The 27,510-nt window shown below is 41.8% G+C and overlaps 1 protein-coding gene and 1 pseudogene across 1 annotated transcript in view; both read left to right on the top strand.

Moving 5' to 3' along the window:
- Positions 1-27,510, top strand: part of ROR1 (receptor tyrosine kinase like orphan receptor 1) — a 183,606-nt gene that overhangs the window by 100,298 nt on the left and 55,798 nt on the right. The window lies entirely within an intron of this gene.
- On the top strand, positions 2,304-2,383 carry LOC121501095 (annotated as a pseudogene).

The raw sequence follows: 27,510 nt of genomic DNA, 5'->3' as shown, positions 1-27,510 counted from the left end.
ACAAAGTCATTCTGTTCTGGGTATGATTCTCATTTGCCAAGGGGAAAAAAAAAAACAGAGAAGTGACATAAATTGTCTACATTTCTGCAGCTGGTTGAGGCAGAGTCAAGTCCTACGAACCAGATTTCCAAACCCACTGCCTGTGTCCTCCAAACCCACTCTTGGTTTCTCCAAGCTCCATAACCTATTGAGACGCAGCTGTGGTGGGCAGTTTGAAGCACATGAGTTGTGGAGGACTGGCATTCCTGCATGACTACCTGCTACGTGGATGGACACATTTTTGCAGAGAGCTGCATTCTCCATTAAATCTACACACAGTTGCTACTCATCTGTAAGGCTTAACATTTGCCTCCTTCTCTCCTATGTTTAACCCTTATCCTGGGTCATGTGCCTGTCACAAAGCAATATTTCTCTGGTTCTAAGAGAACTTCAGTCCTTTCAGATTTGTTCCAGGTACTTGGGGAGGGGGAGACCCAGGTCAGTGATGAAATTAAGTGACAGCCACAATTGACAGGACCTGAGGGCATGCTCTGTGGGTGAGAAGTCCAGACAGCTGTGGTCAGGGAGGAAGACCTCATCATAAGCATTTTGGCTTTTAGATATGCTGCGCCCCTGCACAGAAACAGGTCCCCCTGACCCCCCGCCACCAGTTCATTGCCCTCAGTCATGGCATCCCCCCAAACAGCCTCTAAAATGGCCAAAGAAGGGGAAGCAGATGGTACAGCACAAACAGCACAAGTTCTGTGCTCTCCCAGGGATAAATAGAAAAGAAGTGTTCTTGACCCTTCTATTGGCTTGAGATCTGCTCATGGAGGTTCCTCAGTCTCTTACAGAGACTCATGTGGCCCACTTCTCATGTTCCTCCATAGGCCAGAATTCCCAGCTGAGCTGTACCTAGGAGCAAACGGGGACTCCTGGCTCAACACACAACAGCACAGCCCAGAACACAGAGCACTTAGCTTGGTGCAAGCCTGGCTTTGTCTGCCACTCTTTGTGTATCACTCTCCCGTTAGGTTTCCTCACAGTGTTCACCCCTCCATGTTTATGAGGATAACAAAGCTAAGACTACAGCACCAGTCTTGTATAGCCTGGCTAGAGGTGATTGCTGTTCATGAATGTGCTCTGTGCCTCAGTCTGTCATCCCAGCTGTGTGTGGGGCAGAAGAAGTTTTGTAGTATTGTTACAGAGCTAAAGCAGACGCTTTTATACTTTAGGGTTTTGTCAGCCTGAAGTAATTTTCTCTTAGTAATAAATAAATCATTTCACCCATAACTCTGAGAAATAAATATTAGGGCTGTGAGTGAAATAAACTGTGAAAGAGAATTAATGTTATAAATAAAAATAATGGAATCTTGCATGTTTTACCATTTGTCAAGCTCTTTCACATATATTATCCACTTAATCAAGAAATGTTTACTGGTGGGATCCAGTGGTGAAGATAGGCCAGGAAGTGAGGTCTACACACTTCTGGAATTACATGGTGGGATGGCTGAGGAGAGAACCTATAATCTTGCATATCAGAGTGTGCCTCCACCACCAAGCTGTGTTCCATTCACGGTATGTGTAATAATAAACAACTCTGGGTATACTAGCAGGGAGGGTATACTACCTCCATCTCAAGGATGAGAAAACTGTAGGGCAGAGTGGTTAAGAGCCTTGCCAAAGCCCCACAGATTGACATGTTAGATTTGCCTTAAATCCCAGTGATCCTTGGTTTGTTGTCAAGGACAGTGTTTGGCCCATAGGAAGCACTCTATAATCATGAATAGCTTCTAAGTGCTCAGTCAGTGCCACCTGCTATTACAATTGTTAGTGTAGCATGAGAAGGATGGCAAAACTCATTTGAGCATCTGAACTAATCAGAGGCCACTGAAGGAACATTCTGCTCTGGAGCATTTGCATTCTAACTGAAAACTGTAAAAGCAAAAACAAAGTGTTTATATTTTCTAGCTGGTTGTGAAAAGAGAAATAATGATCGTGACAGATTAGTTACGATATTTTAAAGTTTGCATATTGGCAGATATTTTTTCCTGTGAAATAAATTTAGTTAATACTTATTTGTAACCTTTCAAGTAACATACGCTCATTTTACTGAAATAAATACATTTGTGGGATTTTTGTTGCAAATGAATTTAAAAATTGGAAAAAACATTTTTTTAAGTTTTAAAAATGTTACAATATGTGCTTAATAATTTTATGTTGAACTAAATTGAATCTTTTCATGTGGTGATTTTTTTAAATGTCTATCAATAATACCCCCAAATATTAATTTTGACACCTTGATTTATAGGTAATCGATTTTCATCGCTTCTCAGCCTTTTGGCTAAGATCAAGTGTAGTATGGGTAATTTATCTCCAATAATTTCATATTAGCTCACTTAATTTCAATAAATAAATGCTCCCAACATTCATTCTGTGTTTAAGTTATAAAATTAAGCTGGAAAAATAATAAAACCCTTGCTAGTATATGCCCTCAACTGGTCAAACCTGTACATATCTGAGTCATAACAAATCTGTTTTAAGGATATAATGAATGCTAGTGATCCACCCTCTGTAAGAAGACATCTAACTCTGTGGAGTCCAGAGTTAGTCTTGATTCAAAATCCAGACATTCTGGAGCCTGTAATTCATCCTAAGTAGGTGCCCTCTCTGTGCCTGGATCATGGAATAGATTGCTCCAGAAGATTGCCACATCTCAGGAGACAAGTCTTTTCAGGAGCCCTCGACGATTAGGCTAAGTTATTTGGGAAAACTAGACTCTGTATTTATTTTTACAAGCCAGATGCCTACACACAGTGAATTCTTTTACAAAAATATAAAAGGGGTTATGGAAAAAAAGAAAGGCTCAGGATCACAGATGAAACTATGAGAGTATCTTACAGTTATATGGATAGAAATTCTTTACCTTCTACGATGGCTCTGAGAAAAAGTTTACTGCTCTGAATGCAAAAAGTAAATTGAGTCTTTAACTTACACCTTTACAATAAAGACCTGAAAACTGAGAGTTCAAAGGACTCTGTACCTGAGGGCATGGAGAGGGCAACTGCCACGGAGTAGAAAACGGGGAGCTCTGCTCACCACGATCCTGTCTCATTCGTAAGGATTCTTCAGGAGGCCTTAATTAGGCTGTCTTGACAAACACTAAGTAATGACCAGATGTGAAAATGTGAAATTGATTAAGAGAGGGGACGTTAACTAATTACACTCAATAACCCATCACGTGCTGCTGCCATGAGGAAGAGGTAGAGGTGGTCATGGTACTAATTCCTGACCAAGATTGGCCATGAGACTTTCATGTGATCCACAAATATTTACTGAACACTTACTACAAGCCAGCTACTGTTTTAGGAGATAAGGATCTACAGTGAGAAAAATAGGGAGAGATTCTGATCTATCTCTTATAGAGCTTACATTGTTGAGGGGAAACTCAGTGATGCCAGGAAGGAATGATTGCTTAAGAAGAAATAGAAAGCAGAACAAGAGGAAATGAAATGCTATGGTAGAGGGCTGCTACCTTACTCAGTTTAGTTAAGGGAGACCTTTCTGATACAGTGACCTTTGAGCAAAAGCTTGAATGAAGTGAGGGAGTCTATCTGAGAGACGTGTGTTCCAGACAAAGGGGACAGTCAGTGTGAAAGCTTCTTGACAGAAGTGTGCTTGGCATAATCCAGAAATAGCAAAGAATCTTAGAAACTGAGGACAGCTTTAAGATCAACTGTGAGGGACGCCTGGGTGGCTCAGCAATTGAGTGTCTGCCTTTGGCTCAGGATGTGATCCCCAAGTCCCAGGATCAAGTCCCACATCGGGCTCCCTGCATGGAGCCTGCTTCTCCCTCTGCCTGTGTCTCTGCCTCTCTCTCTACCTCTTATGAATAAATAAATCTTAAAAAAAAAAAAAAAAAGATCAACTGTGATCTCCTCTTTAACTTGCTGGAATCCTCTGTGTGCTTGATAGTTATTGGCCACCTGTTAAGAGCTGGTGCGCGTCAATAACCATAGCACCTCTGTGTTTGGGCAATGAGGAAGAGAAGGCCTTGCTCTCCAGAAGTACAGAGTAGGGCTAGGGAGGGGCCTGAGAAGGATGGGAGACTGAGGCATAAGCAGCTAACTACTACAAGTAGCAGAACCCTGCCCTCCACATTTCTCCTGTTTGTTTTAACAGCTCTACTATAGCAGCACAAGAAGGTGAAAAGTGTGGAGTCAGATCTATTTGTTCAATTTTTACATTTCAGATGATTAAGTGAAATGTTGAATGGAACCAAATCTATATTCCTGTCAGTGTGAGGCAGAGAAGGAAAATAAACTCCAGCTCCTGGTGTAGACAGGGAAGACTGAGGCAAGCAAACCCAGCTCCTTCTCACCCCTTCTCTGTTCTTGTCACCAAGAGCAGGCCCTCAGAGGCCCCCAGAGCTTACATGGGACATGTCCAGAGAGGGAGGTCAGAGCAACCCCACGAACCCTAAATGCTCAAGGATCCATTGTTGGGTCCCATACCTGCACATTCATTCAGCTCTCTTTTATTACACATCCACTGTGAGCCAGCATTGTGCTGATGTTGTAAGTGCTATGATGGGGGCATGAACAAAAGCCTCTGGTGTCCAGAGAGGGTCTCCCAAATGTCATTAGAAGAGCTTCCTAAAGAAGGCAACATGTATCTCAAAGACAGGCAAGCAGGATTTAATTGACTTTGTTTTATTGTGTGTTGTTGTTGCTTTACAGTTTGCTCATTGTTCATTTGCTAAAATCATTCAGAGCCAAGGTCTAGAACAGGATTTCTCGACCTTGACACCACTGACATTTAGAGCCAGATAATTGTTGTAGAGGACTGTCTTGTGCATTGAAGGATGTTTAGTAATATCTCTGGCTTCTACTCACTAGATACCAGTAGCTCTTTAGCCCCTAGTTGCAACAAACCCCAAAAATGTCTCCAGACATTGCCAGATGTCCCCCGTGGTACAAACTTGCCTCCTATTGAGAACCACTGGTCAGAAGAAGTCCCAGTCCAGGCCTGATGCTACTTAAAATCTCCCAAGTATATAAGAATGAAGCTCTTCTGATGAACAGCTGGTCTTGTATTCCACAGAAGCTTGAACAATGGAAAATAGGCTAAAAGGGCAGCAGGAAGATGTTAGGTTAACCATATAAAAGAATTTCCTCCTTAAAAAGTTAGTAAGAGTGTAGAAAATCTCAACACAGCAGTTATAAAATATCCTCCACTTTAGATGTGTGAGTGAAGCAAATCCTCATTAACCTGCCTTTTTTTTTTTTTTTTAAGATTTTGTTTTCAAGTAATCACTACACTAAAAGTGGAGCTCGACCTTACAACCCCAGGATCAAGAGTTGCATACTCCACTGACTGGGCCAGCAGGAACCCTCCTGCTTATAAAAAGGGAAAGTTAGTGTTTTTGTTTTCTTTGGGTAAATATTCAACAGTGGTATAACTGGATCATATCATATTTCCATTTTTAATTTTGGGTGGAACTTCCATACTGTTTTCCACAGTGGACATACCAACTTACATTCCTACAAGCAGTGTACACGGATTCCTTTTTCTCCACATTCTTGCCAAAACTTGTTTATTTCTTTTCTTTTTGATTTAGCCATTTGAACAGGTATGAGGTAATATCTCACTGTGGTTTTGTTTTGCATTTCCCTAATGATGAGTGATATTGAACATCTTTTCATGTGTCTTTTGGTTATCTGTATGTCTTCTTTGGACAAATGTCTGTTCATGTTTTCTGCCCATTTTTAAGTGGGATTATTAGGAGTTTTTTTGTATTGAGTTATTGAAGTTCTTTATATATTTAGATATTAATCCCTTATCGAATATGTCATTTGCAAATATCTTCTCCCATTCCATAGGTTGTTGCCTTGTCATTTTGTTGATGATTTCCTTCACTTGTATAAAAGCTTTCTATTTTGATGTAGTCCCAATAGTTTATTTTTGCTTTGGTTTCCCTTGCCTCAGCAGACATATCTAAAAAGGTGTTTCTATAGCCAATGTAAGAGACATTTTGCTTATGTTTTCATCTAGGAGTTTTCTGGCTTCAAGTCTCAGGTCTTTAATCTGTCTTGAGGTTTTTTTGTGTCTGTCGTATAAGAAAGTGGTCCAATTTCATTCAAACACTATTTCAAAAAGATACCTGTACCCTTATGTTTATAGCAGCACTATTTACAATAACCAAGATATGGAAATAACTCATGTCCATCAGTAAATGAATAGATAAAGAAGATGTGGTATCTTTGTACAATGGAATATTACTCAGCCATAAAAAAATGAGATCTGCCATTTGTAACAACATGAATAAACGTAGTGGTATAATGCTATATGAAATGAGTCAGAGAAAGACAAAAATCATTATTTCAATCATATGTGAAATTTAATAAATAAAAAAAACGGACAAACTAAAAAACACCAAAAAAAACCTCTTAAATATAGAGAACAAACTGATGATTGCCAGGGTAAATAGGTGAAATAGATAAAGGGGATTAAGAGGTACAAACTTTGAGTTACAAAACAAATGATTTTTGGCAATGAAAATACAGCATAAGGATATAGTCAATAAGATGGTAATAATGTTCACCACAACACATCATGGTGAACACTAAGTAATATAGAATTGTTGAATCATATTGTACACTGAAACTAATATAACATTATATGTTAATTATACTTCAATGTTTTAAAAAGTCATTTCTTTTTTTATAGTCAAAGTTAATCTGCAGTAGAGGACAAAATCAGAAATAGCTGGGGTTTTAAAAAATATAATTGCTCTTTCAATACTTTGAAGTATAGTTATCAATTTAAATTTGCTTAAAAATGATTGGTAGTCAATTTATTTCTCAAGACATTAATAAACGTTTAAGAATTATTTTCACTTATATACTAGTTGAATATAAATGACTTTCACATGAGTGCTTATAAATAGCTTGTTTTCATAAGTGAATCTTTGTCTTCTGGATTATTGTGTACACTGCTAATTTTTCCCATATTACTGAAAATATGGACTTCAGTTCTGCCAGTATTTGAACTAACAAAGATTCCAAATTAGTTGGATCTTACCTCACCAAGAAAGAAAATTTCAGCTATAAAGAAGGAAAGAATGAATATGTATTGAGCACCCATTATGTGGCAGGCATTGGACTAGGACAGTGGTTCACAACCAGGGGTGATTTTGCATCCACCCCCCAAGGACATTTAACAACATCTAGAGACATTTTTGGTTATGACAACTGCAGGGCCACTCTGGGCATCAGGTAGAGGCCAGGGATGCTGCTTAACATTCTGTGATGCACAGCACAGCGCCCCCACAACAATTAACCAGCACAAAACAGCATTCACCAAGGCCCAGAGACTCTGAACTCGGCTCCTTATCTATGTTATCTCGTAGACTTCCTTATACCTTTCCTTACAAAATCTTCAGTCTTATGAATCCCATATTGTAGACAAAGAAGCTGAGGCTCAGTGGGGTGATGTAACTTGCTCAGGCTCCTACAGCTAGCATATGCAAGGGCCAGCGTTTGTTTCCACACCTTGGCCCTTGTAGTTGGTCATCTTGACCATGGCTGGCTGTCTTCCTGTGGGTAGTTTTCCATCTATTCTTGTAGTTATTTTTGCATAAAGCCATATGTGGTGGGATTTGCAGGGACGATGCTCATTAGTAAAGAAGCAGGATCATCAATTTTGTGCCCAGGACTCTAATAAGCAATACAGCATGGCTTAGCCTCTCATAAGTAATCAATTCTTGGCCCACAGGTACAGTCATTTGTGATACTTGGTTTTCTTCCATTTTCTAAATATGGCATTTTTTTTTCCACCTCACATGTCTGTGCATATGTTTTGTTTGCACTTTGTCATTCTGTCCCCACAGAGTCCCTGCCCTGCCACTAAGGAGCAGCATGCAGTTGACAAGTCATTGCTGCCTCATGAACTTCACTTTCCTCATCTGAAATAGGGACAATGATACTTTTCTCACATGGTTGTTGAAGTGCCTGTATGAGAAAAATAGAGTTGTCGTATATTACACGCATGTTATTAAGTGTTTTACATGTGTTATCTCATTTAATCTTTAGAACAACCTTTACAAGTACATGTCATCCCCATTCTACACATGAGGAAGGTGAGGTACAGAGAAATGAGGCCATTTACTTGAGCACGAATGTCAGTAAGTAGCAGAGCCAGAAAGTAGCAGAGCCAGAGTCTGAACTTGGGATGTCTGGTTGTAAGGCCCAGCCCCCTTAACCACAAAGCCTTCTGTCAAGCGCTGCTCAAATGTGACAATTATTACGAGCAATAATAACTAATTTAGGTGATTAGAAAGCCTTTATGTACTCCAGAGAGTCTTCACTGGGCCATAATAACCAATTCTTTTTCAGTGTTATCATGGAGATAATCTTTGTAAGGTGCCTATTATATTTCATTTTTGTGTTTTCTCAACTTTAAATAGGGGAGCAAGAGGTTTTTTTTTTTTTAAGTCTGGTTTTGTTAATAAATTTTCAGAACACACTTTAAAGTGCCAGCAAATTAAGTCCTTTTCATGCTATGCACAGACTTTTTCATTGATTCACTTTTTAAATTTTTATTTTAAGTCCTCAACTTAGAGCTGATTATAATAACCCATATTTATAAATATAATTGTACTGGGCCTCACCCCTGAGGTATTTTCAAATTTGGTCTCGCTTGCTCTATTACTAAGTAAAATAATCATTCATCAAGTAGAGAAAGCATATTTCTGTAGCTGCCTCTGTGTTCTGAGAGAGCCAGCCATAAATATTCAGCAGCAGTGGTCAAAGCTTGGCTCTGTGCTAAGTCATAATCATTTTAATGGCAAGGAAATGACATGTTTAATTATATTATATAGATATATAAATTTTTGTTTTGATTTGGGCATCCTACTTTTGCCATCTATTGTTTTTGTTTTTGTTTTTACTCACTTATTAACTGTAACTGCTAGGTCACAGAACATGTGGTCACTGTGGTCTAAGCAAAATCTCAAATAACCAGAACTTTCAAATAACCACATGTGTTCAGCACACCACTTCTAGGATAGAGGTAAGTGACATGAGTAGAAGCTGGCAGTGGGAATAACTATGGAGCTCCTGAGCCCTGAACAAGTCTTGTTGAGTGAGCCTTCACTCTACCCTACATGCGTGTGCACACACACATGCACACACACACACACACACACACACACCCCAACACCACATTTTAAAACGAAGAAGTGAATGGATTTTTATCACTAATGAAAGTGATTAATACTGATAGAGAAGAATCACGAAGAAGAGGTATAAGGTATATCCTGTGTCCTAGAGTTTTTGTGTACAGGAGGACAGGGGGAATGTGTTTAGCAACTAATTTCAACAAGCTTCTGTTATATGAGATCACAAGCCTCCCTTGGGGAAGTGACCCCACTCTAGTCCTACTGAATCAAAATGTCTAGAACTGGTGGAAGTGAATTCTTAAAAGAGCCTCAGGGATCTGGGATCCACCCTAGACCTGCTGAATCAGAATCTTTAGGGTTGAAGCCAGGATATAGAAATATGGAAGAAACTCCACAGATAATTCTGATATAACCCCCTGCTTGAAAGGCAGCTCAAGGTCACTCTCATGCCTTATTCTGTTTGGAGGGATGATACTGTCCTCTGGCTCTTGCCCCATGTTTCTCAAAGTCTGGTGGGCATTCTACATGTAGCCTATGAAGAGTGTATATTCCTGGATCCCACCCTGGACTTTGGAGTCCAATCTCTGAGAGTGTTTCCTGACAATCTGCATCATTAGCCTGCCCTCTTAGGTTATCTGAAGTGCATGCCCTCTTAGGTGCATCTTATGGACACCCCATTGGAGAAGCACTGTGCCCAGGATTGCTCTGAGCTTTGTCAGAACTGAGACAGCATAATCTCCTATACCTTCTTGGGGGGGATGGGCAGGGAATATGTGGTCTTTTTGGGCTTTTAACTTCCAAGGATCCTACTCTCACCCTCACCCTGCAGGCAAATAAAACTCAGACCCTGTGTATCACTACATACATGAAACCAGTTTCCATTTGCTACCATCCAATAATATTTTTGAGTGGCACTTAGCATATGGGCTGCAAGTAGCAAATTATTAGTGCCTTTGATCTGGGCAGGCCCAAAGACCCAAATGGATTTGTTAAATTTTAAGCACTAAAAGTAATCATTGTAAGCACTTACTTATCACTTGTAGGTCTGAGGCACACTGTATTTAGGAACTGATCTCCCTCATTTTACTGGACCAAAAGAGTGGATCGTGGTCATTACAGATCTGCATTCCATAGGTGCCCCTTTGGTAAAGAAAATCAAGCCAGTTGCTGTGAGCTCTAAGTCACATGACTCTCCAAGCTGCAAAATGATTGTATTGTTTAAAATCTTCCTGTGTTTCTCTTTTGCCCTCAGGATAAGTACAGACATCTTTCCTTAATGTAGGAAGACATTCCTAATCTGTCCTGTCCTGCTTTGCCCTTCTAGCCTCTTTTGCCTCCATCCCTATCCCCCACCCTCTACAGTCCAGAATCCTAAACGACTCTCAGTGGTGGCTGGCTCAGCAGTCTTGGTGCAGACTGTTCTTTACATCTGGAACATTCTCACTTCCTCTGGGAAGCCTTCACATCACTCTTCAGTTCAGGGTCACATGCCCTCCTCTGTACTCCCCAGGCTTGCCTCCTTGTCCCCTCCACATAGGCCAAGTCTGACTGTTCACTGAGGCCAAGTATTCACATATTCAGCAGGCACATACAAAAGCTTAATTAAGTATTTGTGGAATGAACATATGACTGAGCAACTGCAATTAGAATCAGTGTGTAAATATTTCTAATATCCAAAGCAATGGAAGGCAGCTCACCTTCCTCCTATGCCTATTCTAAAATCCATCTATCCTTCGCTTACCCGTTTGTCCATTTTAACCAAGTTTTATTATGTAGAAATATGGTAATGTGGGAAAAGAGAACACTAGAGGTAGATACTACTTCCTCCATTTGACGTGGAGGAACCTGAAGGTCAGAAATGGCAAGTCACTTTCCCAAGGTCACACAGCCTATGAGGCATGGAGCTGGTATTTGAATCCAGGCCTGTCTGACTTTGAACCCCAAGGACAGGCAACTACTGAGTATCACAGGTGGAATTAGAACTCGGGTCTTTTAACTCCCATGTCCGTTTCTTCTTTCCTCCTACTTAAGAAACAGGATAATTAATGAGGGTTGTTTTTGTTTCCAATTTCAAGTTTAGTGCTAATGCAATTAAAGTGTATCTTAATGGAAAATCATGAAGTGTTCATTGGCTACATATTCTTTCACAATCCTTGTGAGGGTTAAGCTTTGTCTCCCTCATTTTACTAGATAAGAAATGAAGGCAAGGAAGTTTGAACACCCTCACAAGCTCCTCAGAAGGCCTGTATTATCTTGGAAGCAGGATACAGGATAGTTCTGGAGGGGCCAAGAGTAGAAAAAGGACTAAGAGGGTATGTTCAGAGTAGTGGGGTAAAGTCTTTAACTTGAAATGATTTAAAAAAATACTTCCTGGGTGGCTCAGTTGGTTAAGCGTCTGCCTTCGGCTTGGGTCGGTCCTGGGATCAAGACCTGCGTCCTGCTCCCTTGCTCAGCAGGGAGCCTGCTTCTCCCTCTCCCTCTGCTTGCCACTCCCCTTGCTTGTGCTCTCTCTTTGTCAAATGAATAAATTAAAATCTTAAAAAAAAAAAAAAAACTTTTAGGGACGGCTGAGTGGCTCAGCGGTTGAGCATCTGCCTTTGGCTCAGGGCCTGATCCCGGATTCCCAGGATCAAGTCCCACATCGGGCTCCTTGCATGGAGCCTGCTTCTCCTCCCTCTGCCTATGTTTCTGCCTCTCTCTCTCTCTGTGTATCTCTCATGAATAAATAAATAAAATCTTTAAAAAAAATACTTTCAGATCATATTTTTGTGAGCCCAGGTAATTTTGGGAAAAAGAAGGAAAAAAGGAAAGGAGAGGAAAGAAAGAAGGAAGGGAGAGAGGGAGAGAGGAAAAGAGGGAGGGACTTGTTCCAAATTCTCTTTCTTCTATCAGAAATCTTCTGCTGTCTGTCCCTGGTATTCCCTGGAGATTTCCTAAGCAAAAGCATTCTTGTGTTTTTACTAAACTTCTTCTTTGAGAGAATGTTTTGCTTTTAGGACCCAGACTTAAGAAAGCAAATCAGTATAAAACTACATTTGGTTGTAATTTTTGTCAGTGCTGCTTTCTGACAAGGATTTGAGGATGCTTCCATTTCTGCTAGGATAATAGCTTTGTTATCTGCTGAGATCTGCAGGAGCTCGACAACACAGGAAATCTGTGTCTCAGCCTCCCTGCTCCAAATTTAGCTCATGCATTACCCTAAAATTGGGTTTACACAAGGAAAATTACTTCAGTGCTAATCCAGTTGACTTGTAAGTAAATTCAGCTTCCCCAGGTTCCTACTCCCTCAATCCAAATGGATTTCAAAGGCACTTAATAGTTTTGCCACACTTCCCAAAAATGCCCAAGAGCACAGGCCCCCAATAAGCTGGCCACAGGCTCCTTGGGCATCATGAAGCCTGAGGGGGTTTAAGTCACCACTTTAAGCTGCTTGCTGCCCTGGTACATGTCCACAGCCCCTCAGTAGGCACCACAGGGCAGGGCAGGGAGTGGGGTCAGAGAAGATAGATTTGGGCTAGTCATTTCACATTTCTGTGCCCCCATCTGTAAAATAATGGTGAAATATGAGGTGCTACATAGAGGGAAAAGAGCTAATTAAATTCTTTGAACCGATGAACAGAAAACCTGTGGATTAAAAACCTATGATTAAAAGTAACAAAATCTCCCTGTTATTTTTTTTTCTTATTACCATGTGTTAGATCTGGGTTCACTTTCCACAACTTATGCACAAGTCTAATGTGATGGTTTTTAAGACTTGTTTACAGTGGTTTACCCAAAGCTCATCAATAAAAAGTCCTTATGTTTCCAAAACCTGGTCAGCTCTGTAGCAAAAGCCCCAGAAAATGGTATGGTTCACATGACATACCTTCCCAAGAATGCCAGCCCAGAGCCTTGGGTTCCATTACGAAGCAGGGCATGTCCCGCATGAGTGGGAGCCTGGCAGAGGATGAAGGGGTTGATCTGATCTTCGGCTCCTCAATTCAGAGGCCAAGAGCTTTGGAAAAACAGGCCTTTCTACATGGATTGGCCTGTATATAATAGCTAACAGTTACTGAGTGCTCATCATTTGTCAAGAATTGTCCTAAGGGCTATTGTAGATAAAGGCTATTGTGTTTATTGAATCCTCTTAATCATCATAGGAAGCAAATAAAGGTATTTTCCCCAACTGACGCACAGAAAGCAGTCGTCCAAGTCACGTGGCTAGTAAGTGACAGAACTGGAATTCAAATCCATATGTGCTATCATGGTTACTAGCTGCTGGGATCAGATAATTACAGCTGTATGCTAATGCAAGGAGACTGAAAAACTAACTGGTAATTCCGGTGGTTTCTTCTCCATGGTCAATGTCCTATATCTTTGTAGAGTAGAGTGGTGCTGGTTACACTTTATTCACCCTTTCTCTACCTCTTTGAGACTTTTTCACCTGCTCTGCTAAATTCCTTTTTCTTTCAACCCCATATTTATGGACACCCTACAATTTCTGTCTGTGCCCTCTCAACATACTCTGCCATTTAAACTCACCTGTATACCTGGATGAGCACATCAGTTCCTGTAGATTCAACTGCTAGCTCTATAAGGATGGATAGCTGCAATCTGCCAACCAACCTAGACTCCTGAACTTAAGACCTGAATTTTCAGCTTCCCATTGGAAATTGCCCCATAGCCAGCCTGCCAGCATTTCCCACTCAACCTGTCCACATGGGCCCAGTAATTTACACAGTAGCCAGCACATAGTCATGTAATAAATGTTTAATAGATGAAAGAATGCAAAATTTATTTTTTTACTTTTTTATTTTAAAGATTTTATTTATTGATTTGAGAGAGAGAGAGAGACAAAGAGCACAAACAGGGAAGAGGGGCAGAGGGAGAGGGAGAAACAGACTCCTCTGTGAGTGGGGAACGGGAGCCGGGACTCAATCCCAGGACCCTGAGATCACAACCTAAGCCAAAGTCAAACGCTTAATGGACTGAGCCATCCAGGTGCCCCATGAATGCAAAACTTACCGAGACAATGTCAAGTTTCATAGATTTTATCTTCTAGATTGCTCTTAACTATGCTGGTTTCTCCATGTTCTTGAATCCCCACCACTTACCCTGCTCAAAGTTTCCATAGCATCTTATGTTTCTCTTTGCTGTGATACCCATTATTTCCCTACATTCTGTTATAATTATTTATGTAAATATCATCTCTCTTCAAAAATGTACATACTTTAATTTTTTTTAAAAGATTTTATTTATTTAATCATGAGAGACACAGAGAGAGAGAGGCAGAGACCCAGGCAGAGGGAGAAGCAGGCTCCATGCAGGGAGCCCGACGTGGGACTCGATCCCGGGTCTCCAGGATCACACCCCAGGCTGCAGGCAGCGCTAAACCACTGCGCCACCAGGGCTGCCCAAAAATGTACATACTTTAAGAGCAGAGATTGCATTTTATTCATCTGTATCCACCAGATAACCTAACACTGTGCTTTTTAGAAAGAGGCACTTTTTTTTAAAATAAATTTATTTTTTATTGGTGTTCAATTTGCCAACATACAGAATAACACCCAGTGCTCATCCGGTCAAGTGCCCCCCTCAGTGCCCGCCACCCAGTCACCTCCACCCCCCTCCCCTCCTCCCCTTCACCACCCCTAGTTCGTTTTCCAGAGTTAGGAGTCTTCCATGTTCTGTCTCCCTTTCTGATATTTCCTACCCATTTCTTCTTCCTTCCCCTCTATTCCCTTTCACTATTATTTATATTCCCCAAATGAATGAGACCATATAATGTTTGTCCTTCTCCGATTAACTTATTTCACTCAGCATAATACCCTCCAGTTCCATCCATGTCGAAGCAAATGGTGGGTATTTGTCATTTCTATTGGCTGAGTAATATTCCATTGTATACATAGACCACATCTCCTTTATCCATTTGTCTTTGGATACCGAGGCTCCTTCCACAGTTTGGCTATTGTGGACATTGCTGCTAGAAACATCAGGGTGCAGGTGTCCCGGCATTTCATTGCATCTGTATCTTTGGGGTAAATCCCCAGCAGTGCAATTGCTGGGTCGTAGGGCAGATCTATTTTGAACTCTTTGAGGAACCTCCACACAGTTTTCCAGAGTGGCTGCACCATTTCACATTCCCACCAACAGTGCAAAACAGGTTCCCTTTTCTCCACATCCTCTCCAACATTTGTGGTTTCCTGCCTTGTTAATTTTCCCCATTCTCACTGGTGTGAGGTGGTATCTCATTGTGGTTTTGATTTGTATTTCCCTGATGGCAAGTAATGCAGAGCATTTTCTCATGTGCATGTTGGCCATGTCTATGTCTTCCTCTGTGAGATTTCTGTTCATGTCTTTTGCCCATCTCATGATTGGATTGTTTGTTTCTTTGCTGTTGAGTTTAATAAGTTCTTTATAGATCTTGAAAACTAGCCCTTTATCTGATACGTCATTTGCAAATATCTTCTCCCATTCTGTAGGTTGTCTTTTAGTTTTGTTGACTGTATCCTTTGCTTTGCAAAAACTTCTTATCTTGATGAAGTCCCAATAGTTCATTTTTGCTTTTGTTTCTTTTGCCTTCGTGGATGTATCTTGCAAGAATTTACTGTGGCCAAGTTCAAAAAGGGTGTTGCCTGTGTTCTCCTCTAGGATTTTGATGGAATCTTGTCTCACATTTAGATCTTTCATCCATTTTGAGTTTATCTTTGTGTATGGTGAAAGAGAGTGGTCTAGTTTCATTCTTCTGCATGTGGATGTCCAATTTTCCCAGCACCATTTATTGAAGAGACTGTCTTTCTTCCAGTGGATAGTGTTTGAAAGAGGCACTATTAATGTGTATTCAAAGAATGAGTCAGGGGACGATGCCTGGGTGGCTCAGTCAGTTAAGCATCTGCCTTCGGCTCAGGTCATGATCCCAGAGTTCTGGGATTTAGTCCTGCATTGGGCTCCCTGCTTAGAGGGGAGTCTGCTTCTCTCTCTCTCTCTCTGAAATAAATAATCTTAAAGAAAGAAAGAGTGAGTCAGTAAAAGTGGACCAAGCACTTAGCGGGTTATGAAGAGCTTTGACAGAAACCTTTTCTTTTTTTATTCCACAGTGTGCTGTGCTGGTAGGTGGTTAAGTCATTAGCCCCAATTTTACAGATGAGGAAGCTAAAGGTTAATGTGGTAGTTGATAGTCCAGAATCTCACTGCTCAGAAGTCAGAAAGCCAGTGTTAAGATTCTAAATTGGAAGACAGATTAACTCCATCATGATATCCTCTCCCATGTAATCAAGAAAAACAAGGGACAAAGAGGAAGAGAAGTTTCATGGGGGGTGGGAGGTCGATCTTGCATAGAAACTATTACAAATGTGTCCAATTTGGTGTGTCTGATGTCACAACCTCTCAAATTCCGCATGTCTGTCAAGAGTCTTCATGTGAAGCTCCTAAGAGTAGCTCACTTCGGAGGAAACCCAGATGCAAGTTAATCTCGGGGAGTTCCAGATTTTAGGCTCAGATAAGAAAAGCACAAAGTTAAAAATATCCACAGTTTTTTCTTTGGGAATCAGATCTGGGTTGGAGGTGCAGTTTGAACATTTAACAGCCTCCTTCCCACCTCCATCTATAAAATGAAAGTATTAACACTCTACCTCATGGGGACATGTGCAGATTATAAGGGGGAAAGTTTACAGTGCTTAGCATGGCTCCTGGCACGGAGCACCCAATCCATTCCCTTCCCCTTCCCACCAATTATGCCTCTGTGCCTTTAGTTTGCTATGTGTGGGCCCATGATCAGTGACCTGGGGCCCAAGATGACACTCACCTATGGGAATGAATCAACAGAAAAGACCCAGCTAATGACCGAATCATGGGATGGTGGTGGCAGACATCAGCTGCTTCTTGCACATTTGCCACCCATCTTAGCCACTCCGGGCCATCTGCAACTTGCAGCACGACTGACATAGCTAGGTCATTCGAGTCAGACTAACAGAACTCCTCGGCCACTTGCCAGCCAGTGAACACCCAATTGATACTATCGTATGAAATGTCAAGAAGTGAAAGAGGAGTAGTTTCTGGAGGAGGGACTGCTGGGGAGGGGTCCGTCATTGAGAGCAGATTGGTGCCTGCAGCAGGTGTGAAGGACAAAGCTGGCTTCCTCAGAAGGTTAGTACTGAAAGAGCCCCTGGCCCTACAGCCCTGCCGCACCTTTAAAGAAAGGGTGGGAGAGACATGCTTTCCTGCTGCACAGTCAGGGCCCAGGTATTGGAAGTGCTGACAGATCAACTGAGAAGTGGTTTAATATGGCATTAACAGAACTGGCACATGGCCTTTTCTGATTGACACAATTCAAGCAGGCGTCACTGCCTTTCAGCACCAATGAGAAGTGGTGAGTGATGAGGGGCTCATAGAGCGGCCCAGCTCAGTTCCTGGCAGGGACCGTGGACCATGTTCGGCCTGTCCCACCTTCCCTTTTCCCAGGTGAGAAAGCCAGGGCTCAGGACATCACCAGATGGGCAATAAATTTTCCATTAACTGGAGTATTCAGTTAGCCAGAATCATTTCACTGTTATATTGTTATAGTCCAATTTTTGTAAAGTAGGGGTAAGTGAGCCAAAAAAAAGCTGAGATTTTTTTTTTTTAAGAAAAGGAACTGTAAGTAATATGTACAGTTTCATATCTGGTACCTTATTCCACTATTTAACTATCTAGGTGACCATCAACAAATGTCTTAAATCTTTGCATCTACGTCTCATTTTACTCATCTGTATGAGGGGTTGATTAGAACCTCCCCCTAGGGTTGTAATGATCATTAAGTGAGAGTCTCTATTTATCACTTAAAAAATATACATACTTGATAAATATTAGGTGTTTTATTAGCATTGCTCTTATTATCTGCCTTTATTTTCTCTCTCTTCCTGACTGATACACACCAAGGCTGAGCAGCTTTGTAAACAGAGGTTGGAATCAGAACTGAGGTGTCATGAGGACGGGGGTGAACCTGTGCAAAATTGTTTCATTTCTCTTAACCTTCAGTTTCATGTCCATTAAATGAGAGTAGTAATATCTGCCACTAGTGATTGTTGTATTATGCAAATAAAAACATATTTCTAAAGTAGTGAGCATACAAGAGCCAACAAATAGTCAATATTATGTTTGTAATAAGGACTCTCAAAGCACTAGAAAGTAAAAAATCATCAAAGAAAGCAGCTCTTCATTCACTCAACATTTATTTCTTGTGTCCTTACTCTATGCCAGACACAGAGTTTGGCACCGGGAGACATAGATTTACAATTTCTTGTGAGCTCTCGGTCGCTAAGGAAACAAGGCCATCCCAATTCCCCTGCACTTTCAAGTTAATCCATGCTATTCTGTAGAATCCTTGCCTTCCAGCCAGGGGATGGTTGTGTTTCATATCTCCTCAGATCAAAAAGTATTTCTCTGAGCAGTGATGTCGAACATTAAACTGGCTGTATCAGACTTGAAAGGAGGGTACCGTGATTTTGTGTCACAATTTTTTAAACGTTATGCCTGGTGGATCTGCACATGGTAGATATAAAGGAGGTTTCAAAAGGGGGGAGCTTTACTACTTGGGTGTTTAGATTTCCAGGCTGCCTTTTTGGGAAAGCCACATGAAAGAATGCCTTTTCTTTTTTTCAAAGAGTATTACTTCAGAACGTCTAGCTCTTTTACAAAAGCAGTATGTCATTCTGAGCACTGTCCACAATGTGACACATATTGTGATGGTTCATTTTTGACTAACACATGACCCACCATTAACAGACATCCTCAGAAAACTATCTGCTTGGCGGGGCTTATGTTGAACAACCAAGTAATACATGAGTGGGGTGTGTGTGTGTGTGTGTGTGTGTGTGTGTGTGTGTATGTTTAAAGTAAAAGGCATTTTAAATGTATAATCTACTCTTTCCTCCGGCACCAACGTGTATTAAGAATACTTGGCTGAGGGACGCCTGGGTGGCTTAGTGGTTGAGCATCTGCCTTTGGCTCAGGTTGTGATCCTGGGGTCCTGGGCTCGAGTCCTGCATCTGGCTCCCCCTGGGAGCCTGCTGCTCCCTCTGCCTGTGTCTCTGCCTCTTTCTCTATGTGTCTCTTGTGAATAAATAAATAAAATCTTTAAAAAAAAAAAAAAGAATACTTGGCTGGGATTCAAAAACTTGCCTCTGGGTAAAAAAAGAAAGAAAAGAAAAGAAACTGGTCTCTGGCCTCTAGCTTCTATTCCGCTCTGACTGTGAGAGGAAATTAACTTTCCATCTCCTCCAGGAAGATTTCCCTGACTACCCCAGCCTCCTGTGGTGCTTTCCTCTGCTGAGTTTATTACACTTAGATTCCGTGCAGTGTGATTTAACACACCTCCTCTCTAGCTGTTTCAACATTTTATATCTTACCTGTCTAGAAAGACTATATGCTCCCTGAGGGTAAAGGCCAAGTCTAAGCTGTCTTTCAAACCTCCTGAGATATAGGAGAGTGCTAAAGAACAAATATGCTCCTCAACCAACACCTGATTAACTAGGAAGACCAGTGATTGACCAATGATGTTAAGTTATATTCTACTAACCAGGGTTTTTTTTGGCAAGGGGTAGATGGGGAAGTAGGGGAATGGAGGCTGGGTTCAGAGGAAACTAAATGAAGAAGAAAGGACATTAGATTTGATATCAACAGACCTGCTATTGAGCCCCCCATCTGGCCAACTGACAGTCAGTGATCGAATGGAAGCTACTCATTCTCTTCATTTTACTCATCTTTAAAGTATCTGCCTCTGAGGGTGGTTTTTAGGATCAAATGAGATAATGTGTGGAAAGTGCTTTGTAAGCAGGATCCGGCTGCACAGCACTATTTTCTAATTCAATTCCAGTTTGTTTGTTTTTTTTTTAAGGGTAATTTTCTTTCCTCAAACCAGTGACAGAGGGAAGAAGCTATAAAAATCACATTTTCCAAAATCACTCTGGCTTATAGAAGAAGTCAGATCTCCCCCCAGCCTTTGCCCTTCTGTCATACCAAGCCACCCATGGCATCCACCGAGTAGCCTGGAACCCTTCAGGTAGGGTTTTATTGCTCACTTAAGCATTTTCACACTGCAGTACCATACAAAAACCCAGGAATTCAGGCAGTGCAGAGGCAAGTCTTCCCACTTCATGGATAAGCAAAGTGATCCAGAGTTTTTAAAAAAATGCCCCAACGCCACTCTGACAGGTTTGGTGTCCATCTTCCTCCCAGACAAGCTCTCTTTCCACAACACCACATCAGCCCTGCATGGCATGTGCCCTTCCCAGAGGCATTTGCAATCACAGACATGCTCATGGTCTGCTTCCTTGTCAGGGGTATCCATTTGCTAGCATTTTGTCTCCCTAAAAATAATTAAAATATTCAAAGCAAAAATTCCATCCCTAGAAGTTTAACATTTCATAACAAATGTAAACACGGTGCACCTGACTTTGCTATATTTTTAGCAGCATAGCCAACTGTTAGAGGGAACCAATTCTCACCCTCATTCTGGTGTTCACCAGATCAGGGGAAAATCGAGAAGCCTTTTTGAGGCTTGGTGAATCAGGGTTAACTAACTCTAGCTAGCTCCCAGTATTGCGGTAACAGTAAAATGGAATAATGCGTAGAAAGCACTTACTCTCCCATGTGATTCATGGATGAAAGCTGTTGGTATGTCAACTGTTCCCAGCTATGTGAAGTAAGGAAAGATTTATGTCTGAGTAGCACACGAAGGTACAGCATTTGGACCCATAAATGTTGTCATGATTTGACAGTGTTAATGAAACACTTCATCGTGCATCAGCCAGCATCACCTTGACAGGCCTTCTCTAGCTGGCGTAACCCGAGGGCCCTGGTGAAAAGGACATTTCACTGAGGATACACCATGCTGCCCTGTTTTCCCTTCTTGACGAACTATTTCAATTAATTTTTTTCATGCATAGTCCTGACCCTTTAGCCTCCAGGTAGAATACTGTACGTGCATGACAGGAATTTTGACATTTATTGTGTGCACTTGATGGGAATGTGGTTCCCCTTTTACTGCCTTTCCCAGCCCACTCCCCGTTGGCAGAATTTTTCCGTGAGGCGGTGGAAGCAAAGGTGATTCATACCCCTGTAGTCATATTTTTCTTTTTATCCTTATTCCTGATTCTGAACAGCTTCTTAGGAGGGATGGCTGGGCACCTGGGGTCTTTAGTCTGAGAGTTGGGCTGTATCCATGGCACGTGTGTTAAAGGTAGAACCATGGTATGAGGTGTGGGTCATAGTTTTCTAGCTTTGGAAAAATGGTTGCCTGGAATGGCTAAGAAACCACTCAAGATCATATGGGTAGAAGAGCAGAGCTAGAGTGTGAGCCCTGCTTTACGTGATTCTGAAGCCCTTGCTCTTGGACTCTGTGGCTTAGTTTCCAAAGGCCACTTTCTTTGACCAGGGCCTTCTAGAAACAAAAACGTTAAAGTTAAAGGCAAAACCTTTGTGGGGTAAGTTCATGTGTTGTGGTTGTCCAGTTGGGAAGAGGGGTGTTCTTTTGAGAGCCAAAGCCTTCTGGGGCTTCTCAGCTGCTCTCCAAAGAGTTAGCTGTGCACTCTGCCCACGTGGAGGGTGCCTCCCTCTCCTGGGTCTTTGAAGGAGTCTATTGGATGATTGTGATTATTCTTGATGAACCCTAATACCTGGAGAGCAGGACTTATTCCTCCATGAAAAGAACTGTGGGAAGACTGGAATTGGGGGTGGGGGAACTGGGGGAGCCAATGACACAATGGAAGCAGCAGCCTCTGGGAAGAGGGAAGAACAGGGCAGGAATTGCTAATAGGAGGTTAAAGCACTGCTATCCAGGAGAAATGTCATGTGAGCCACAAATGCAAATATATGTCATTTTAAAGTTTCTAGGAGCCTCATTCTAAAAAGTAAGAACAGGTAAAATTAATTTTGACAATATATTTTATTTAACCCAGTAGATCCAAAATATTATCATTTCAATATTTAATCAATATAAAAATATTATGAGATATTATGCATTCATGCTTTGGGGACTAAATCATTGAAGTCCAAAGTGTATTTTACACTTACCATGCATCTCAGTTTGGGCTAGCCACACTCAGCTGCTCAACAGCAAGCATGTATGACTAGCAATTACTATGATGGACCATGCAGGTCTAACAGTGACAGTGACACTGTAGCCTTCCACCCACCAGCACTCACTCTCACCCCTACTTCAGTCTTCTGCAAATACTTGCCATTGGACAAACTACTTGTTTCCTTTATTTGTTTATAGTCTACTCCCAGTATTAATTCAATTATAGTCTAAGCTGATGTAACAAATTACTGAATACATAGATACATGGATGGAGAGAGAGAGAGATACAGGTAGGTAGGTAGGTAGATAGGTAGTTATAGAAGTGGCATGAACAAGATAGAAATTGATTTCTCTCTAGTCCAGAGGATGCTGCCCCAAGCTAGAAAGGTAACTCTGTTCTCATGCCCATCCTGAGACCCAAGCTCAATCCATATTATTCTTCTGCCAGCTTCAACCCATGGCATTTATCTTGCCGTTGATGGCTTCTTCAGCATCTTCATGGCCATAGTCCCATCAGGAACACACCCTATCTTTTCTAAAAGCACAGCCCTCTGTTCTTTCTCCCATTCACTCTCTCCTCCCTTCCTTTTTTCTTTCCTTCCTTCCTTTCCCTCCCATTATCCCTTCCTCCTTCCCTCCCCTTTCCCCCTCTTCTCCCTTTTTCCCTCTCCCTCTCCCTCTTTCCCTCTCTCTATACATATCTCCTCTTTCTCTTTCTCCCTTCCACTCTGCCCTTTGTTCCTTTTTCCTTCCTCTCTCACTTTATTTCTGCAAGGACCTGACTCAGAGGTGGTACACTTCACTTATGCTCACATCTCTTTGGCTAGGACATAGCCACATGGCCACATGTAGCTCTGGTCTCTGGCCAATTAATATGAGTAGTTGAAGTTAGAAGAGAAGAGCCACTGCCACCACTCCCCAGAATGTCAGCTCCATGGGGGCAGTGGTTTGGGGATGTTTTGTTCACTGTTGTAGCACCCACAGTGGCATACCAAGGGCAGTGGAATCATCTACCCTGGTGGGAAGGAGTATCTCATATGACGTTGTTTGAATAGCAGGCACATAATGGTAATAAAGCTGACTGATGGGATCCCTGGGTGGCTCAGCAGTTTAGCACCTGCCTTCGGCCCAGGGAGTGATCCTGGAGTCCTGGGATCGAGTCTCACATCGGGCTCCCTGCATAGAGCCTGCTTCTCCCTCTGCCTGTGTCTCTGCCTCTCTCTCTGTGTCTCTCATGAATAAATAAATAAAATCTTTAAAAATAAATAAATAAAAGCAGACTGACTTAGTGGTTGTTTTCATTATTGTTTTTAAATTCTCCACAGACCTTGGACCCTGTGTTGGCTGCATCAAGCAGACTGTTCCCCTGCCCCACCCTGGGTATACCACTGAGCCCTGGCACTTAGAATTGTGGCCGGCACAGAGTAAACACTCAGTACTACAGAATGAATGGATAGAACTACTACTGTATCTCTTCCTGCCATTTCCTCCTTCCCAGTTGGTAGCCCTTATGACATTTCTCCGTGATTAGCCCATGCTCGCTCTTTAACCTCTTGGGCACCAGAACCTGTACTAGCTGCTACATCTGATACAGATGGAGCACTCAATCTCAGTTGAATCAAGGAACCGGTAAACTTCATTGAAGGTGCCTCCCTTGACCACCCTCACCTGCACTTAGAGTCGAGACAGGAGTTTTCTACTTGATTCTTTTCTTTTCATCTGAATAGCAGAAGCTAAGACTGGAGAGATAGACAGCCTTTAACCTGTGAGCTGCTTCATGCATCAGGTGAAGGAACTTGCACTGTATCGAAAGCAATAGGGGATGGTCAGTGCATTTCAACCAAGTAGAGCTTTAGTTGGAGATATGATTTAATGATGTGAGAATGGAGAAGGAACTAGTTGGCATCTTCTCCTAAGACCTGACTCCAGCTTTCTAGCCACTGGCATCTCCTAGTCTTCTTCAGCCATTTCTGAGACACACTCTTCATTTGCCATCTCAATCCACCTGTTCCCCCTCTGTTCGCCATTTTGAGAAGTATAGTCTTTGACTCATTCACTTCTATACCTCTCCATCCTCAATAGCCCATGTACTAGATACCTTGAGAATATGCACTCCTTTAAGACAAGGGCCCTGCCTTACCCCCCAGGTAGGGTGTTTGCACCTACTAGGCTATCAGTAAATATGTTTTCTGGGGATCTCGGGATGGCTCGGTGGTTTAGCACCTGCCTTTGGTTCAGGTCGTGATCCTGGAATCCCAGAATTGAGTCCCATATCAGGCTCCCTGCATGGAGCCTGCTTCTTCCTCTGCCTGTGTCTCTGCCTCTCTCTCTCTGTCTGTCTCTCATGAATAAATAAATAAAATATTTAAAAAATATATGTTTTCTGACTGATTGCCATCTGCCAGGATACTGGAGATAGGAGGTGAAGGGGGAACTTGAAGAGCATACCTGTCTAGTAAAGGACACAGCATGTTCTTCAATGCTCTCCTGTTCCCTCAAGTCTTCTCCATAGTCACCTCTGTAGCTCCTTCAACCATTCCTCTTGTAGTTGGTTTTAGTTCTCTTCACCAACCTGGTCTCTTTGCTTCCCATGAATAATGGTGTATGTATAGCTGTGGGACCCAGAGTGGAACCCAATGCTCTAGCTGAAGTTTGACCAGTATAGAGGAAGGCAGGATGGCTTCTCCCTCATTTCAGCATACACTCCTACTCATGAGTGCCCCTAGCTTCAATCAACCTTTTTGGGGGACCTCTGGGTGGCTCAGCAGTTTGGCGCCTGCCTTTGGCCCAGGGCACGATCCTGGAGTCCCGGGATCGAGTCCCGCATCGGGCTCCCTGCATGGAGCCTGCTTCTCCCTCTGCCTGTGCCTGTGCCTCTCTCTCTCTCTCTCTCTCTCTCTCTCTCTCTCTCTCTCTCTATCATGAATACATAAATAAAATCTTTTAAAAAAGATCAACCTTTTTGGAAACTACCTACCCTCTCTGACCAGTAGACTATACTGTCAACCAATATGGCGTCCCCATGTACCCTAGGAAGCCTCACCTTCCTCAGCATCTCTCCTTACATCATCTCTCTGCAGATTTACTTTAAGTCGGCCAGTTTGGAAAGGAAACTAGAGACCATTCAAATAAAACACATTATAAGTGTGGTTATTAGGCTACTGCTATAAATAGTCTAAGCCCAGAGCTTAGTGGCTGTAATCAAGGAACATGATATCTGATACTTCTCTTTACAGCACATTGCACCTTGTTGTACTCTTGCGAAGTTCCTTGATTTTATTTATTTTGGTATTCAGTGGATTTGGTTTAGGAGATTATGATTATTGTAGTAATTTATAAAAGAACACTGTGCATGACAGGAAGCTGACTTATAAAACTCAAATTTGTCACATAACTTATGTGATCTTGGACAAGTTGATCAGTCTCTGAAAATCTTTCTTCGCCTAATAAGAATAATAATACTGGGATACCTGGGTGGTTCAGCAGTTTAGCATCTGCCTTTAACCCAGGGAGTGATCCTGGAGACCCAGAATCAAGTCCCGCATCGAGCTCCCTGCATGGAGCCTGCTTCTCCCTCTGCCTATGTCTCTGCCTCTCTCTGTGTGTCTCTCATGAATAAATAAATAAAATATTTTTAAAAAAGAAGAAGAATACCAACAGTAGAAGGAACAGAGAAAATGTACAAAATGTGCAAGCAGTTTACATGATAACTAATACAAATGTTTTACAAACATGAACAAATGAAAAAGATGTTTTAACTTCACTAAGACTAAAAATGAGATATGGTCTTAAAAAGTGATAGTATCTAGTAGTTATCTTAAAAGGTACTTATTAACAGTGAGTGCAGGGAAATAGACACTATCCTATACTGATGGTAGACATAAATTATGGGGCACTTGGATGGCTCAACTGGTTAAGTGTCTACCTTCAGCTCAAGTCATGATCTCAGGGTCCTGGGATTGAGTCCTGCATCAGGCTCCTTGCTCTGAGGGGACCCTGCTTCTCTGTCTCCAGCTGCTGCTTCCACTGCTTGTGCTCTCTAGCTCATGCACACACACTCTCTCTCAAATGAATAAATAAAATCTAAAAAAAAAAAAATAAATTATAGCAAGTTTCTTAGAAGACTATTTAAAAATATATGTAAAAAGCCTTGAAGATGTACATACCTTTGGCCTAGAAAATAATTCCATTCATTGTTTTTAACCTAGGGAAATAATCATAGATATATATAAAGAATCATATACAGGGATATTCATCTCAACATTTTTTGAGGGGGGAGGGGCAGAGAGTGAGAGAAAATCTTAAGCAGGCTCCACATCCAGCATGGAGCCTGATGTGGGGCTTGATCTCATAAGATCATGACCTGAACCCAAAGCAAGAGTCCAATGCTTAACTGACTGAGCCACCCAGGCACCCCTCAACATTTTTTTTTTATTCATGAGAGACACAGAGAGAGTGAGAGAGGCAGAGACAGGCAGAGGGAGAAGCAGGCCCCATGCAGGGAGCCCAACACGGGATAAATATTTTTATAAATAATGAAAAGCTGGACACAACGTAAATGTTGAATTGCAGCCACTAAAAATCATTTAGGATTTATTAGGAGAATATTAAACAGTGTAGAAAATACATATGACACCTAAGAGAAGAAATTATGTCTAATATAATTCTACTTGGTAGAAAAAGAATTTATTAGTGTGGTTATATGTATGTATAAAGATGTATGCTATAGGTTAACAGCAATTATCGGGTTCTGGATACAAGGTAATTTTAATTGACCTCTTTATGCTTCTATTTTTCAAAATTTCCACATCTCTTACAAGAGTATAAGAATCTAAATTTAAACTGTAATAACTGTGGAAACGTCATCCAAATCTACTTCATTATTTTTAGATGTGAAAGTAATCTCATAGTTTTCTTTTCTTCACCACTTCCTTCTTGCTCCCCTGCTTCCCTTTCCTCCCTCCTTCCCCCTCTCCACCCAGCCCTTTCCTTCTCCTTCTCTTTCTGCTCTCACCCTTCTCTCTAGGCTCTGCCATAGTCCTGCTCCTGTCCTCGGGGGCATGGCTCAGCTGCTAGGAGTCAGAGTCAAACAGTTTGCTGACCCTGATCTGAAGCTCAGTTGATCCAAACTGAGCAAGAAGTGAACAAGTTACTTGCATTTCCTTCCAGACCTCTAGCTCTGACGCACATCCTGGACCAATCAAGACTGTGTGAAACGTACGCCCTTCAGTTCTGAGCTGAGCTCTTGTCGTAGAGGACTGAATTATCAGCTTCTCAGGAACTGCTGAGCATGGGAGCATGTTCTTTCTTCTAC

The sequence above is a fragment of the Vulpes lagopus genome, chromosome 10 (assembly GCF_018345385.1).
Source record: "Vulpes lagopus strain Blue_001 chromosome 10, ASM1834538v1, whole genome shotgun sequence".
Lineage (NCBI taxonomy): Eukaryota > Metazoa > Chordata > Mammalia > Carnivora > Canidae > Vulpes > Vulpes lagopus.
The sequence above is the reverse complement of the archived record's forward strand: the minus strand, read 5'-3'. Positions and strand labels throughout refer to the sequence as shown.